Below are 18021 nucleotides of genomic sequence, written 5' to 3' on the forward strand. Positions count from 1 at the left end.
GTGAATTGTTGCAAAGTGGTAAATCCTTTTTTATAGCAACTCATCTTTTTTTTTTTTTTAAGAGAGAGAGAGAGCTCACGAGCAGGGGGGAAAGGGCAGAGGGAGAGGGATATCAAGCAGGCTCCATGCTTCAGCACAGAGCCCGACATGGTGCTCTATCCCATGACCCTGGGATCATGAACTGAGTTGAAATCAAGAGACAGATGCTGAACCGACTGAGCGGCCCAGGTGCCCCCTCTAGAGCAAATCATCTTAATTGAGTTTTCAGGATGTGGATTTGTTAAAGATTTGAAGCAAACTGCATCCTTCCAGATTCACTTTTCCTACGTGCTCCCTGAAGTCAAGGGACTAACATCTCCTAAAAGTGGCAATCAGTTACACAACCCTTGTTATACCCGCAGCATTAGGGAAGGGAATGAATCTAATCCCTTTACCTAAAGAAAGTCAGAATTTCTGCCACTAAAGGAATACAAATGATGGTGTTGGCAAACAAAACGATCTATGCTCCACATTTCACAGTTAGTAAGTCAGTCCTTCATTCTTTTCTCATTTTTGCCAGGAAAATTGAGTTCAGCAAGACTGCTTTTTTCTTATAATGCTAACTGATGAAACTGCCTTCAAAATGCAACCCATCATCATGAACATAAGTCCCTAAGAAGGAATTGCAAGAGATGGCCTCTCTCCCCGCACAGCCAAGGAGGGAAAGGTGCCACTCTACATCAGAAAACCAACTCAAAGAATCAGATCTGATAAGGTGTTAGGATAAAAAGTTTTACAAGAATATAAATCTTGTTCTCCAGGGGAGGGTGTAGACTTGAGTATCCATCACTGTTCTCAACTGGACTTAGAAAAAAAATCTGTCCCTGGATGAATTCACTCAACAAAGGGATCTGGTAAGATTCCTAAGGGTTTAGAAGTGGTTGTCATGTCCTATAAAAGAAGGAGGAGGAGGAGGAGGAGGAGGAGGAGGAGGAGGAGGAGGAGGAGGAGGAGAAGAAGAAGAAGAAGAAGAAGAAGAAGAAGAAGAAGAAGAAGAAGAAGAAGAAGAAGGAGAAGGAGAAGGAGAAGGAGAAGGAGAAGGAGAAGGAGAAGGAGAAGGAGAAGGAGAAAGGAGAAGAGAAGAGAAGAGAAAAAGAAAAAGGTAAGGAAAGGAAAGGAAGGAAAGGAAAGGAAAGAGGAAAGGAAAGGAAAGGAAAGGAAAGGAAAGGAAAGGAAAGGAAAGGAAAGGAAAGGAAAGGAAAGGAAAGGAAAGGAAAGGAAGAAGAAAGATAAATCTTCCAGGGCACCTGGATGACTCAATCAGTATTCAAGCAGTGGGACGTGGGATTTTGATTGGCCAAGACTGGGGTAGAGAAGTAGATTTGTGGGAGGGAATGATATGAGATGTTGGTTACATTTCAGCAAAGTGGAACGAGCCAGAGAGTTCCCAGAATCAGGTATATTACACTTACATGTATGTGTATTTTTTTTGGTGGGGTAGACTGTGGATGTGACAGTGTTATTTCTTCTGAGAATTCCTGAGGGGTCCTGAGAATTGAGCCAGCAGCACAATTTGTGTCTGACTAATCAGGATCTCAATGACACCCCGTAAGGCAACCAAAATTCAATATTTGACTCTACAGGGTGAGACTGAACTTAAACACTTACAAGTTTTCATTGAGATGTTACTTTTTTTAAATACGAGTGACTTTTAGTGATGAGTGATGATTGTTTTTCCCATCCCTCATTCCTCTCTCTCCCTCCCAACTGTTCATCCCTGATGAGAGAAATCTTTGCTAACATGAAGCAAAGTGACAGGGACTTAATGATAAATATTTGTTTGTCTTGTTTCACACTGAAGACTGATCCTTCAGGATCCAAAGGGGAAGTTCAGGTTGGACAAGGAGGACCTCTTGGGGAGACAGATGTCAGGGAGCACGTCTCCAGGATGCCCACCCACTTTGGATTTTAAACAACCCAAAGGACCATTCAATAGAGAAACAGTGCTTAGCCCGGTTAATTTCAATACCTGAGTCTTTCAGATTATGTTATAAAGCCCACAGGCTCTTAGGTTTCGTTTTTTCCTGTCATGCAAGTGGGAGAAGAGGAAATGGGAATGGCTTTGTAGGTGATCTGATAGAGAAACCAACAGAAGAGCATAGAAATACAGTGATGTCAGTTTCTAGATAACAGTTCATTCTCAAGTGAGCAAACCAGTCAGAATTACAGGTGTCTGTAAGGGCTTTTTTTAATGTTTATTTTGAGAGAGAGAGAGAGAGAGAAAGAAAGAGAGAGTGAATCCCAAGCAGGCTCTGTGCTGTCAGTGCTGAGCCTCACTTGGGGCTCGAACTCATGAACTGTGAGATCATGACCTGAGCAGAAATCAAGAGTCAGATGCGTAATCGACTGAGCCACCCAGATGCCCCAATACACAGCCATTAAAAGTGATGCTGTGGAAGAATAGTTAATTACAAGGAGGAAAATTCATGATGTATTTGTTAAGTGAAAATAGCAGTTACAAAATAACAAGTGTTATATACCTATTTTTGAAAGGCATATGTTCTTTAAAAATTTTTTAAATGTTTATTTATTTTATATATAGAGAGAGAGATAAAGCCTGAGTGGCAGAGAGAGAGGGAGACACAGAACCCAAGGCAGGCTCCAGGCTCTAAGCCATCAGCACAGAGCCCAACACAGGGCTCAAACCCATGAACTGTGAGATTATGACCTGAGCTGAAGTCACACACTTAAATGACTAAGCCACCCAGGTGCCCCTTCTTTTATTTAAAAAAAAAAAAAAAAAAAGATTGGACAGACAGGTACCTGGATGGTTCAGTCGGTGAAGCATCCAACTCTTGATTTTGTTTCAGGTCATGATCTCATGATTGTGAGTTTGAGCCCCAAGTTTGGGCTCTGTGCTAAGTGTGAAGCTTACTTAGAAAAAAACAAAATTGGGGGCAGATATGGTCATCTCTTAGTGGTTTATTTCCTTTCCGTACTTCTCAGCATTTCACACTTTACTTTTACAATTGAACAAATGTAATAACTAAACATCCCATTTGCTATTGGTTGAATTGTGCCCTTACCCAAATTAATATGTTGAAGTCCTAATCTCTAGTACTTCAGAATGGATTTAGAAACAGGACCTTTAAAAAGGGGATTAAGGTCAGGGCACCTGGGTGGCTCAGTTGGTTAAGCATCTGACTTTGGCTCAGGTGGTGATCTCACAGTTCATGGGTTTGGGTCCCACATCGGGCTCTGTGCTGATGGCTCAGTGCCTGGAGCCTGTTTGGGATTCTGTGTCTCCCCCTCTCTCTGCCCCTCTCCTGCTCACACTCTGTCTCTCCCTCCCTCTCTCTCTCTCTTTCTCTCTCTCTCTCAAAGATAAATATACTTTAAAAAATTTTTAAGAGGGAATTAAAGTCAAATTAGGTCCCAATCCAATCCTAATCCATCATGGCTAGCATCCATCACACGATGAATAGGTGAGGACACAGACCACACAGAGAGACAACCATGTGAGAGAGGCAGCCACCTGCCAGCTGAAGAGGGAGGTGTCAGAAGAAACTGACTCAACCCACCCCTGGGTCTCGGAGTCCCAGCCCCCAGCACTGTGAGACACTAAATGTGTGTCAACCACCCGTCTGCGGTATTTGGTTATGGTTCCTCAAGCCAACTAACTTAACACACTCCCCGTCTTTCAAAGACCGGCTCAAAGGCCAGCCCTGCCCCCAAACCTCCTCTCACCCCCAAACTGCCCCTCCTTCCACCTTTCTGTCGCCACACTTTTGTGTCCTCTGGGCTCATTTAGAGTGACACTAGTCCACACTTCTCCCCGGCTTGGCCTTAAGCTTCTTGGGGGCGAGGCCCGCGCGCCTCATTCCTCTCCTCGCCCACCCACCACCAGGGCCGGTTCAGATGCCCTGCCCGCAGGAAAGAACAGCTTCCCCAGGACGCCAGTAGGGGTCAGATCGCCGAGAGCTTTCCCCTTCCCCGGGTGTGCCTGTTTGTGTCTGCGTGACGGTGTGTGTCCGTGCTGGGGGAGGGTGTGGCGGTTCCAGGAGGGCGCCACTTGGTGCCAGCTGTGCAACCTTGGGGGCAGTCACACTTCACACCCACACCTAAAAAGTTCACACAGCATTTTCAGATGTATCCTCTCGTTTCGTTGTCATGACAATCCACTAAGATTGTGTATTATTTCCCCGGGTTCACAGGACAGGTAACCAGCCTCCAAGAAGGTGGAGGAACAACACATTTCGTTGTGGAAACTTACGACAATAACAGCCAGGGCGTCCGGAGTGCCTGGCAACACACTGCGTGCAACGCGTTACTTGTCCCAGTTAATCCCGGCAACAAGCCTAGAAGGGGGAATTATGACTTGACCTATTATACAGGTAAGGAAACTGAGGCTCGGAGGGGTTGCCCGAGATTGCAGGACAAGAAAATGGTCGAGTTGGGGCTTAACCACGGGTTAAGCCACATAGCCAGAGCCCACGCTTGAAACCATTATGCCCCACGGCCCCCTCCCCACGTAAATTAGTGCATAGAGAGGGTGCTCCCCTGAGGGGTTCCTGAGGGGAAACAGGCAGGAACTGTTTCGAATATCAGAGACGGAGTTCTTCTGAAAGGGCTTCTTCCAAATGGTGAGATTTGAGCTAAGCCTTTTGGACACAGTTGAGTGGAGAGGTTGGGGAGGGGTCAGGCCGCCTCCCTTAATGCTGTTTACGAATGAGTTTCACAAGTCAGATTTAGCCACCGGATTCAACTCCCTACATCCCTCTTCAACCGCCCCTTCCCCCACAAGCAGGTGCCCTCCACTGGGCTGGAAGGTACAGGGGAGAGGAAGACGAAGGAGAGCTCCCTTCCCTGGGGAAGGCAGACTGTGCCTAATAATAGGGACTCAAGCGGACAAGCATCAATTTCATTGCCCTGGTTTTAAGGCTCTACTAGGGCTTTGAGCCGGGAAGCCCTGCTCCCAGTTCTGCCATGAATCTTTGTCCTTTTTTTCTTTTTCCTTTGGGGTACCTGGTTTGTTTCTGATACAGATGAATCTCAGAACAGCGACACTGCCACGAATTTTCTATTGAGATTTTAGGCAAATCTAGCCAGTCTCGTGACCCCAGACTCTGCACCTGGAAATGGAGTCGCTGAATATGTATTGCAGAATGATTTCCGTAAGCTAATGGTAATCATTTACTTGCAATTTCCATTCTTTCTCTCTCTTTTTTCTTTTTTCTTTTGTTAGAAATGTAATCTTAGGGGCATCTGGGTGGTTCAGTTGGTTGGGTGACCGGCTCTTGGTTTCGGCTCAGGTCATGATCTCATGGTTCAGGAGTTTGAGCCCCACATCGGACTCTGTGCTGACAGTGCAGAGACTACTTGGGATTCTCTCTCTCCTCTCTCTCTGCCTCTCCCTCTGCTCTCTCTCTCTCTCAAAATAAATGAATAAACTTAAAAAAAAAAAAGAAATGTAAGTTTAACGTTAAGGAGAGAGGTCAAATCAAAGACATAGGTTTAAAAGTCATCAACATCTAGATAAAAGTCATGGGAGTAGATAGACACTCCATGACTCCATGAGAGATGATGTTTGTTAAATGAAAGAAATGTTAATCCATTCTCCCAGGCCCACCGCACGGTTCCACACAATCAAAACCTCTAACCTTGGCAATTAAAATAAAGAAAAGCAGCTATTTATTGAAGGAGGGGATAGAAATATCACCAATCACCAGTTTTCGCGCCCCTGGACCGGATGATGCTTTCAGAGAATATGGTGTAAGTGGGTTAACCTCACAGTCCCCCAGGAAAGCCAGAGGAAAAGAGTTGGGTCTACAGCAATAATGTGACCCCAACAATAGCACCCATATGAATTCAGAGGGTCTGGTTTGGGGCCCTCTCCTAACTTTTGCCCTTCTTGCTGGACCCACTCCCCCCGGAATACGTACCTGAACAGTGGGGCCATACCTCTCATTGGCTTATTTCTTGTTAAAGTTCAAGCCACATGACAGAGTCTTAAGGAGTTGACTTGAGAACATTTTCTTACACAAAGTGAATAAATGGGAATATTTCCCTGACTGGGGCCCACATGACCAATGCAAAGTCACTTTAGATTCATGTGCACATTTAGCACCTTGGCATGTATCTGATTTCTTTCTTTCTTTTCTTTTCTTTTCTTTCTTTATTTTCTTTCTCCCTCTTTCTCTCTTTTTCTTTCTTTCTTTTCCTCTCTCTTCTTCTCTCCCTTTCTTTCTTTCTTTCTGAGAGGAAAAACTATCTGCAGAGGAAATTTCTTCCATGTGGGTTGAAACCTCTACCTTTTTCATCCCAGCCTCCAAGGTTAGATGCCCAAACCCAGTTTTGAGAATATGATCATCCCCTTCTCCAGAAGGTGAAGAAGAGAAGGGTCCCCTCACTCCCTCATCCTATAATTCTGCAGCTGCCTAAGTAGTGCCTGGCCCCTCCTGATTGCTCTCAGTGTTAGCATTCTGCAATGCACCCAGCATATCAAGGGGCTGGGGCTTTGTAAGGAAATCTCACCTTCCTGAACTGCTGCAGAATCTAAGAAGATGTGGTGAAAGAGAGAGATTTCCCAGTAACTGTGCCCACGTGGTTCCGGGGCCCTTGCAAGCTCTCTCTGTGCCAGGTGATTCTCTTGTCAAGCAGGACAAACTATCAGTGCCGCCAGTCATTTGGTGTAACAAGGCCCCCTTGTCACCTTCATTCACTCATCTGACAAACATTACACATTTATCTGCCCAGCACCATGTTCTATACTGGGGATACAAAAATGAAAAGACAAAGTCCTTGTCTCCAAGGTCTCAAGACCTAGTAGGGGAATGAGAGAGTCTCCGTTCTTTCTTTCTCACCCCCCTCACCCTCACTCCAGCCCCATATCCCTGATATCAGGAAGTAAGACAAGCCTGGGTTGAGTCAAGTTGGAAAAACTATTGGGTTGGGCTGTTGACTACCATGTTGGCTAAGAACTCAGTAGAATCTGAGACATTTTAGAATTTGCAGTTATCTTGGCAGCCCAGATGATCTTCTGTGTGGCGCTATTTGGGATGGGGTGGGGGTAAGCCTTAATCTAGGCTCCAGTAAGGGACAAGCCTACAAAAGGAAGATAAAACAATCACAAAGCTCAACACACTGCCTGTTCCCCTGGAGAAAAGAAAATGATATAAGTAGAAAAATATGCAGGCAGCAGAGAGTAATTCTGGGACAGGTAGCCAAGTGGGGAAAGGTGTGAATCCAGGTACCAAACTCCATGCAAGGGCCCTGAGGCCTGGTCCCAGCAGCAGGGCATGGAAGACTGTTACCACCTCCCCTTTTCTGGTTGGGGAGGCATGGAAGGTGAGTGGAGAGGTTGCTTGGGTAGAATAAACTCATGCAAACCCCATCCCAACCGTCTCCCTGCCAACAACTTGGTGCCAAGAGGCTGGGTCTAATTGGATCTGGTCAGGTCTGGTCAGGTCTAGTTGAGTCTGGTCAAGTCTGGTTGGTTCTGGTTGCTTCTGGCCAGGTCTGGTTGGGTCTGGTTAGGCCTGGTCAGGTCTGGTTGGGTCTGATTAAGTCTAATCAAATCTAGTCAGGTATGACTGGGTCTGGTTAGGTCTGTCCAAGCTGAAATACTACCCCTGCGCTACATGGACTAGTAGTCAATACAGACACCTAAGTTCAACTCCCAGACTGCTCCTTGCTAGGAAGAGTCTCTGATTTTCTTTAAGCTTCACCTTTTTCGTGTGTAAACAGGGGCATTACCAGTACTTACCATGAAGTTGTTGTGAGAAGTAAACAAGACAACTTGAATAAAGCACTTGAATAGTGCCCAGCAGAAGTGGGGTCTCAATGCCTGGTATCTTTCCACCTGCCACCCGTGCCCCAACAAAATGGACTCTGCACTACCTGGAACTCACATCGCCATCTTTCTTTATCTTTCATCTTCTGCCCTTGGAGGGAAGAGACTTGTTTGACTCAAATCTGTTAGAATTCAAACACAAGTGAGAATTTAAGTGATCCTTGTGAGAGAAGGAGGGGGAAAAAAAGAACCTAGAAGTGATGGTGTCTATCGGCAGAAGTATGTGACCCATGCCAGTTCCCAAAATACAACATAGATTGAATTGCGGCTAGTTAGAGAGAAGTGGACATTAAAGATAGACTTGAAAATAGTTGGGGAGACGGAGGGAGGCAAACCATGAGAGACTCTTGAATACTGAGAGCAAACTGAAGGCTGATGGGGGTGGGAGAGAGGGAAATGGGAGTGATGGGCATGGAGGAGGGCACTTGTTGGGATGAGCACGGGTGTTATATGGAAACCAACTTGATGATAAACTATAAAAGAAAAAAAATAAAATAAATAAAAAATAAAGATAGACTTGCTACTACTCCATGCTTGGCCTGTGGGCATCCCCCGTGAGCTTGTTAGAAAAACAGACTCTCATAACCTACGCCAAGCCTACAGAATCAGGATCTGAATTTTAACAAAATGGTTCCTATGCTCTCCTACGCTACATTTGAGATGTACTGGATAGACCAGCAGTTCTCAATTTTGGCTACACTGGGATCATCAAAGGAGCTTTGAAAATTCCTGAGGCCAGGCTATATCTCAGAACAGCTCGAATCTTATTTCCATTTACAGCTCACCAGGTTTTTCCAGTACGCAACCTGGGTTGAGAACCACTGGGCTACACCATCCCTACAATTTATAGGCCAAGAAACTAAGGTCCCAGAGGTAAACTGATCCACCCAACTCACATGGCAAGTGGAAGACAATGCTTGCGACTTGAGCCCAAGTCTCCAACTCCAACTCTCCCTTCACTGTACTTCACTGCCCTATAGCAGTTTGGGAAATGGGGGCAGGGAGGGGAGAACCAGGTGTCCCTTTCTGATTTGGTGTCTCTGTGGTGGAGAACTTATGTCAGGTGCTGAAGGAGAGCTTCCTGGAAAAGGGGGGCCTTAAGCTTTGAATTCCACGATGAACTATGTCCATGCGGGCCTCGCCCTCCCAGGTGGTAAGTTCCCAAAGCTCAGGGCCCCAGGGGATTCTGCCTCCTAACAGATGGCCAGTCTGTGGGTTAAAACACTCTTACCCAGACAGCCTGGCCCTGCCATTCCCACACACCCCTGCCTTCCCAGAGCTTCAAGTGCTCAGGGACTGTCCCACCTCCCAGGCCACAAGGTTCTCAGAACTCAGGTGAAGTTTCTGAGCCCCCACAGTCTCAGCTCCCGGCCCCTCACAGAACTGCTGGGACAGGCCCGTTCTCAAGTCAGCAACCGCGACAGTCTCGAAACCATCAGGGCTAGAGGCTCCCCCGTGACTTGTTTTTGCTCTCTTGTCAGGGTTTTGGGGGGGGGTGTGTCTCTCTCAAACCTCTGATTGTCTCTGCTTTCTGACTTTTTCTGGTGTGTTTTTGAAGTGGCTTTTTGTTATTCTGCCTCGGCTCACTCACCTTTCTCAGCAGCCGTGGAAAACACAGCCCTGTTCTAAGCTCCGCTGAGCACTTGGATTCCATGTAAACAGCTTGCCTGCTGCCCTGACCGGGCCGAACAGGTTGGAAGGGCCTGGGCCTGTCGAACCCTTGAAAATAAACATGTGGCATAAAGTTTCCCCATGCTCAAGGTGGATGATGGGGTAGACACAAGAAAGCATAAGGAACTTTCTAGGCACAGGATTATTGATGACCCAGCAGCCCTGGAGCAGGCAAGGATAGGGACCATCTCCTTCCATAATCATCAATCCTGCTAGAAAGAGGCCTTTCAGATCTCCTATCCTGAAAATTGAGGGTTAGCTATAGAGCTGTGCTGGTTAATATGGTAGCCACTAACCACATGTGACTACTGAGCACTTAAAATGTGGCCGGTGTGGGGGTGCCTGGGTGGCTCAGTAGGTTAAGCATCCAACTTTGGCTCACATCATGATCTCACGGTTGGTGGTTCAAGCCCCGCGTTGGGTTCTGTGCTGACCACTCAGAGCCTGGAGCCTGCTTCAGTTTCTGTGTCTCCCTCTCTCTCTCTGCCCCTCCCCTGCTTGCTCTCTGTCTCTCTCTCTCTCAAAAAAAATTTTTTTTAATTAAAAAAAAAAAAAAACAACCACCACCAACAGGCGAGTCACAGCGAAGTTCAGCATCCCTTTAATGAGGACTGATTATGTGCCAGGCACTGCCTTTGGTATTGGAGATAAGGATGAATGGAACACTTCCCCACCCTCTGAGAGCTCCGGGCAGGGAAGAATTCAAGGGCTTGGCTTAAAGTCAGGGAGAACAACACAGATGCTAAATAGAGGTACCAAAGTCATGCCACGGAGCAGGGGAAAAAGCTCGTAGTTCTTCATGATGATGCAGGGAAGTCTGGTGTGGGGGTTGGGGAGCATTTGAGCCTGCTCAAGACGATGAATGCAGGCACCAGCAAGTGGTGAGAGGTGATGGTATTTGGCAAACACCAAAAGGTGCCGGATCCTCAGGGCCTGGAAAGGTGTCACTTCCATCCTTTGGTGGTTCTCACAACTCCCTGTAATCAGGAAGCTCCCCCTTGAATCTATCCCACAGCCTCTTACTGACACTAAAATCCCTTCTCTCCAGCTATCTGCACTGGGCATAGGAGATGACCACAGTCACCTTCAGATAGTTCTAGATCAATGCACTATCAAGCATGGTATGGTATGTTTTTATTTGGATTATTCACACCTTTAAAAAAAAAAAGCAACGTTGACATATAATGTCATTATGTCCATTTTATTATTGTTTTATTTAAAATTTTTTTAATGTTTTTTATTTATTTCTGAGAGAGAGAGAGAGACAGCGTGAGCAGGGGAGGGTCAGAGAAAGAGGGAGACACAGAATCTGAAACAGACTCCAGGCTCTGAGCTAGCTGAGAGCACAGAACCCAACACGGGGCTCGAACCCACGAACCGTGAGATCGTGACCTGAGCCAAAGTCGGACGCTTAACCAGCTGAGCCACCCAGGTGCCCCGCATTATGTCCATTTTAAAAAGGAGTCACAGAGTTCAAGGTCACAGAGCAAAAGTCTGAGTGACTTGGATTCCCCAGGCCTCAGGCCCTGAGCCCACTCTGCACACTCTTCTTGGGATGGCCCATGCCCACCCTGTGTAAAGAAGGAGGCAGTCTGTCCACGTCCTGCCTCCCCTACTTAGGACCATAGGACTTAAGACCACTTCATCTCACTGAGCCTATAACACATGGGTTGTAGGAGTTGCGACCATCAGATTTGAGGGGTGAGAAAGCACTTTGTTAAAAATAACAATAGGATGAAGAACCTGTGACTCCCATCAGTGTGGGCCACAGCCAAGTAAGCCAGCCTCTCACTTTCTCTTTTATGAGTCTGTGACACACACACACACACTTTAAACTTTAAAGTCTCAGACATACTGGCATTTCAGGAATAAGGCAAGTCCCCAAAGATAGCCTTTCTGCAGAAGCTCACAAAAAAGGAATTAAGAAACTTGCCCATCCGTGACCTGAAGCCAGAGGTATGAAGGGCATGATGGCCACAGGACCTTTGAATATGAGATCCCCTTTTCCATCCATTGACCTACACTCCCCCTTTCCTCAGTTCTGTCCTATAACGTCAGGGACAGAATCAAATTTCCCATCTGCCCCTTCTCCATATAGCTCTGTGATACATGCCCCTGGAGAGTCCCACACATCATCACAGAACAAAAACAAAAACAACAAAGAAAAAATACCAAACCTGCCCCCTTACCGCCCCCGCCCCTCCACTATGAGTCGCCCACATGATAGGAGTTCTTTTACTCGGATTTCAAATACTAGAAATGAAATGGCTTTTTTTTTTTCACTTCTGCTATTTACACAGAAGTGCCTGCCAGTGACCTCAAGGCTAAACCCACCATAATTCAAGTTTATTTTTAGATTTCTCAGCTGTAGATATCTACAAAATGCCGAAATGGGCTCAGTGAGTGATTCAATCAACAAGAGGAAGGAGTTCGTGAGGGGCGGGGGGAGCCCTGTGGAGGACCTGCTTCAGGTTAGATACCTTCCTGGTTCTGCTTCGCGTCATCCTTCCAGAGACTCAGAGAAAACTCTGAGCGATCGTACCTTTGCAGGTATTGAAATGCAGGCTCCAGGCAGTTACACGACTCTGTCAAAATCAATCAGTTCGTAGTGGGACCTGGATTTGAAATCGGGAATGACTCGAAGCCCAGGGTTTTTGTGCCAGATCCTCCTCGCCTCCCTTTCTTTCTCTTGTTCACAGCCAATTCCCATATACCTCCTTGACCTGAGTGTTTGCGCTCTCCCTGCCCTAGCTACCTGTACCTTGCCCTTTTCTGCTTGGGAACAAAAATAGGGTCAACCCAGAGAAAGTTCTGGAAACATAAGCTTGTGGGGGGGGGTTCTCCCCCCTCAAAGCAGCGGCCCAGGCCTGATTGCAACCCATCTAAATGACTGCCTCCTTGCCCCATACAAATCCTGGTGAGGAGGGTAACAGAAGTGAGATACAACTCCCTGGTAACATGGGGCACTGCAGCTACACAGATCCAGGCTGGAATCCCAGCTTGCACCCCGGAGGCACGTACGCATCACTAAGCCTCCATTTCCTTATCTGTAAATGAGCAATGATTTACCCACTGGTCAGGGTAGTTGGGCTCAAGTCAGATTCAAGCACAGAGCTGACATCTAAAAAGTGTTTGCTCGTTCTCTTCCTCTCTTACCTTACAAGGCTACCATCAGGGAGCCGGGCCCTCAGGAAGCTTTGGTAACTATCTCTGAAGCTGAACGGATTCATTTAGGCCTGCCTCAAACATCCGCAGGGCCCGGGCAAGAGTACCAGACAGTGGAGGCCTACATACCCCAAGCCCAGGGAGTTGTGTTATAAATCAAGCCAATACACTGTTAAATAACATAGGTTCTATCCTATTTTGAAAACTTATGTTTCCATAATGAAAAATATATTTGATAATGACCTAAAAGGCCATGTTCAAATTTGGAATTCTCAGACTCCATGGAGAGCTTCCCTCCAGCCCTTAGCCCAGGCCTGCAGTCCACTCCCCTTTTCTCTTCCTCCACCCCTGCCTGCACATCTAAGCTACGTCTACACCCCCACCCCCACACACTGCCTGCCTTTGGCCACCTCTTAAGCCTAGGACTTTCTGGATGCTGTGACCTGGAGCATGACCCGGAAGTGAGGACACAGACCCGCCATGTGCCTGTCATTTACCTGACAGGGAGGAGGGCCATCAGAAGGCCAGAAATGGGCCTTCCTCTACCCGCATCTGTGGGAAGCATTGCATTTAGCCAAGATGCTGTTTGCCTGTCCTATTAAGCAGGAATTCATGCAGTGAGCCGGCACCAAAACAGCTAACCTCATCCTTCTTCTTCTGCTAAGCCCTAAACCCGACGTTTGAAAGGAAATTATGCTTTTGACCATATCAGTCTATTTGCAGTAATCTTTGTCTTTCTCTACCCCCACAGGAGCCAAGGAGAGGCAGACTCTGATGTGCACATGTTGATATTTATGCATAGAATCTCTTCAGCTCTATTTTTGTTCTCTGCTTTAAAAGTCTTTGCTCTGAGAGCTAGAGGGGGTGATGGAACTGTTTTACACTGTGTCTCGCTTATGGTAGTGGTTACACAACTGTATGCATTTATAAAAACCCCTAGATGTGGGCACTAAACTAGGTGAACTCTACTATACGTAAATTATATCCCAAAAAATTATGTAATAAATGCTCTTTCGTCAAACCACATTTTAAGAAAGGAGCAGAAATGTGTTCAGGCATCGAAAATAACTTCCTTCGGTGCGACATTTAGCATGAGTCAGTGTCATGAACATCTGTCACATTTGTTGATGCCCATCATCTTACAAATAGCCTTTCTTTTCTGGAGGAAATTCCCTTGTTAGGGTCCTGCCTCCCCAAGAAGAAGTCAAGAACTCAAACTCCCAGGCTCCCTTGAAGCTACGGCATGAGCACGTGACCTACGCTCAGCCAATCAGAAAGGCTAATGAAGACTGATTTGGAAGTGAGTAGGAGTGGACACCTGCGCAGTAAGGGGCTTGCATTTTTGTTGACGTGTTGGCAGTAGAAGCGGTCCACTTTGGGGCTTTCGGTGGTTGTGTGTATAGGGGGAAAAGGATGGATGGGGAGTTCCATTCCTTGCTCTCTGCTACTCGCTGTGAGTCCCCTTTGGGAAAGTCCTTAACTTCTCTGAGTTTCTATTACCTCATCTGTAGAATGGGCATCAGAATACTTACTCGTAGGATTGTTGTGAGATCAAATGAGGTGATGCACGGTCTGGCATGCCACAGAGTCTGAGTAAGTATTAGCTCCCTTCCTTCCTCAAACAGTAGGTAAGATCCTTGAAATTGCTGGCCCTGCCTTATCAGCCTGGGAGCCTTCCCAGAGGACAGATCCTAAGAGTTTTACTCAGAAGCCAAAGCTGACACTAACTTTTAAGGAACAGGGGCAGGCGGCCATGCAATTAGATAGAGGTAGGCATGCTAAGCTTCCCTTCTCCACCATCTCCTCCCTGTTGTACCAAAGAGTTGCCACTATTTCACAAGCTCTAAGTGAATCCTGTTTGGGGTCAATTCAACAGAAAATGCTTCAGTGTGATTTAACATCCACTGGTTGAGCACCAAGAAAATGCCAGGTGCTGTGTAAAGAACCTAAGAAATAAACAAGGTACGTGCTCACTTTGGCAGCACATATACTAGAAATAAACAAGGTGCCCCTTAGTTGTACCCTGATGGAGAAAGATGCATCCATGCTTAGGATAAATATTAGACTGAGGGGTGCCATCACAGCAGTGTGAACAGCATGCGTGGGCATCAGGTGTGAATGGCATGCTGTGGGCTTGAGACATCAGAAATTCCTCAGGAGCTGAGGGCTTTTGAGCTGGGTCTTAAATGACAAGTTAGAGTCTAACAGGGGAAGAAAGAGACTTCTCTCCTTGAGAAGAGCATAGTGCTTTGGGAGAACTCAAAGTTGGGCCAGAATGGCTGGGTACAGGTTGGGGTTGGAGACTGAGGCCAGAGCTGGTGAATGAGCTGTGCTGAGAAGGGCTTTGCAGGCACAAGAAGAGAATGAAGCAGACATGGTCTCCTTGAACAACTGTGTGAGAAGGATGGTTTCAAGGCTCCTCCTGTGTTTTCTTTCTCACCAGTGCTCTACTAAGATTTCCTAAATGTGCTTAAACTAAGCTTCTCTGAACCCCACAGCCCCTCCTGGAGATGATCAATGGAATCCCCAACTGTGGGGCCAGAGAGGACATCCAAGATCATCTGGTTCGATCCCCAGAAGATGAAACAAGAGAGGGACCCCTGGAAACTTGGTTGGCCAAGCTGAGACTGGAACCCCAAACTCTTCCACCACAACAGATGGTCTTGAACTCAACAAGCATAAAGACACTGGGCTTTCAATAACTAAAACATACAAAGGCACTGCACCAGCAGCCCGCAGGTAAGAGATCATGGGCGGCTTCTTGGAACGCACCATGGGGACTGCTGAGTGGCTCTAGGCTCTGGGCCTGAGCCTGCCCACATGCCCCAACCCAGGAGGGTCCTCCTGGACCGAGGAGTGGACCCTGGTTGTGGTGGAATCAGATGGGGTGCAGCAGTGGCTTGTTGGGGATGTGATCCAGAGCTTTGAGAGGAGGGGCTTCAAGCTGGTGGGGATGAAGATGCTACAGGCACCAGAGTCCTTGCCAAGCACTACCATGACCTGCATGGGAAGCCCTTCCACTCAGCCCTCATCAACTACATGAGCTCCAGCCAGTGGCAGCCATGGTCTGGGAAGGCCCCAGTGAGGTCTGGTCCTCAAGAGCCATGATAGGACACACCCGACTCAGCAGAGACTGCCCCCGACACCAGCAAAGGGGACTTCAGCATTCACATCAGCAGAAACATCACCCACACCAGTGACTTCACAGAGGGGGCCCAGAGGGAGATCCAGCTACGGTTCCAGAGCAGTAAGCTGGTGGGTTAGGCAGACAGAGGCAACCAGAACAACATTTACCCAGCCTGAGCACTCAGGCTGCCCTCAGCCACCCCATCAGCCACCCAGGATCAACTCCCTCTGTCAACAAGAACTTGAGCCCACATCTATGGTCTACCCATCTGATCCAGACCACCTCCTTGTCCACCTTCTGCCCCGCTTCAGCCCAGAGGGGTTGAGCAATCAAACTTTATGTGCCTTTAAGTATCCTAAGCCATCAAGAACTTGGACCAAATCCTTTCTGTACCAAAGTGCCAGACAACCTTTGGGGTGTCTCCAAAAGTGTGTAGTGTGACCTCCCTTCCCCAAGAGGGGGTAAACATTAAAATTCAATGTGTTGAATGCATGCAGGTAGGTCACTTATTAGTTTCTGCCATGTCTGAGGTAGGGATGAAGACTTTATGCCAAGTTGTAAGAGTTTGAGAGTAGAAATGAAGCTTACCCTCTCACACACCTTAACTAATGAACTACTTGATATGTACAAACTCCATTGTGAAATATGTAGGATTAGCCTAGCCGCGGGCTCAGTCTGAGGGGTGGGAAGTTGGCAATGTGGATCTCTCACCCCTCACTTGCCTTAAGATCAACCTCACCATTTCCGGCCCCTGCTTTCACCACAGAGGCTATTTTAGCCCAAGTTTCCAGTTGCCCTCACCACCTCCCCAAGATAAAGGTCACTGCAGAAGTCATCATCAGGTTTTCATTAAGGAACAAAAAGAGCCAAGGGGATTCTGGGCAACCCTCCGCCACACGCAGAGGCTCTGGCATGGAGCTGCTAGGACAGTGGCATTGTGTGGCCATCCCCTCCCCCCCCACTCCCCACAGCCCACCCACCCCCTCCCCGCTGGCTGAAACTAGAACAGCATGAGGTTTCTCTGAGCAATTCTAGAACAAACTGTTCCCTTGCTTTCCCTTTCACCTTTCCTCAGACCCCCATCCTCACCTGCCCCCACTCCTTCCCTCACAGAGCTTGGCGACATGAAAAACACAGACCTATAAACTCTTCCTCTCGGCACTGAACCCAGGTGGCAAAACAGGAAGCATCTTCTTGTTAAGGCAAACCCATTGTGTTCTCTGTGCACGCGTGTCCTGACAAGCAGCAGGAAACCGCCACCGGGCCGTGGCAACAGGTGTCAGGTTGACCTGAGGTCTCCTGTTAGCCTATGCCTGGCCCTCCTTCCCTTTCTTCCTCCTGGACAGCCGCCTCCTTCCTCCTGCAGCCAGACAGCTCCCCACCTCACACCTGCTGCTCCTGACCTTTGTGGTGGCCCAAGGCCTGATGAAGACCTTAAAAGGCCTAAACCCTAAAAAGATTATAGCTTCTCTCCAACTATAATCTGTAACACTGACCAACCAACACACATATGCGCGCACACACACACACACACACACACACAACCAAATACCCCGGAATTAAGAGAGCTGCTTCTTTAGATTTTCGAGTTAACAAAATTCTAGGTAAGTTCAAAGCTGAACGTTTCTCAAGTTTGGGGTGTCCCTGTCTGGTTCGAGCCCTAAATGTAACTACCCAAGTTATCCAGCACTGTTGGAGGCCCACTCTCCTTGGCTTCATGTGGGAGTAGATTGTTCGCAAGTAAACTAAAACAGGGGTGAGAGCTCAGGGAGGGATAAGAGATAAGATCATGGACTCGATCTACTTGCCCCAAGGGACTGGAAGCCATAGCACACTCTGGGGAGAGTCAGGAATTGGTACTTTGACCAGGACTCCAGCTGCGGGAAAGGCAGGACTGAGTTTCTGCAGATCTGGCTCCCTCCAGGGGACTCTGGGTGTGCTTCTTTCTGGTACCTTCCAGAGAAGATCTCTGTTCTTTGTTGCCCTTTTCAAGACTCACCCTGTTCTTTCTGATGGTAACAGGGGTGTGAGTTCATGGTAGGCTAAGTTATTCCTTTTTATTTTTTCTCTTTTACATTTTTTCCACTTTTACTGAGGCGTAATGGACATACAACACCGTATTAAGTTCAAGGTGCACAGCATAATGACATGATTTACACATATTGTGAAATGATTGCCACAATTAGTTAGCATCTATCACCTCACAGATACAAAACAAAAAGAAAAA

At 47.3% G+C, this 18021-nt stretch overlaps 1 pseudogene; it reads left to right on the top strand.

Moving 5' to 3' along the window:
* The first annotated feature begins 15488 nt into the window (after nt 1-15488).
* Nucleotides 15489-16220, top strand: LOC120229042 (annotated as a pseudogene).
* Nucleotides 16221-18021: the final 1801 nt, after the last annotated feature.

Source organism: Hyaena hyaena, unplaced genomic scaffold (genome assembly GCF_003009895.1).
Source record: "Hyaena hyaena isolate Hyena2069 unplaced genomic scaffold, ASM300989v1 scaffold_29, whole genome shotgun sequence".
In the NCBI taxonomy this organism is placed as follows: Eukaryota; Metazoa; Chordata; class Mammalia; order Carnivora; family Hyaenidae; genus Hyaena; species Hyaena hyaena.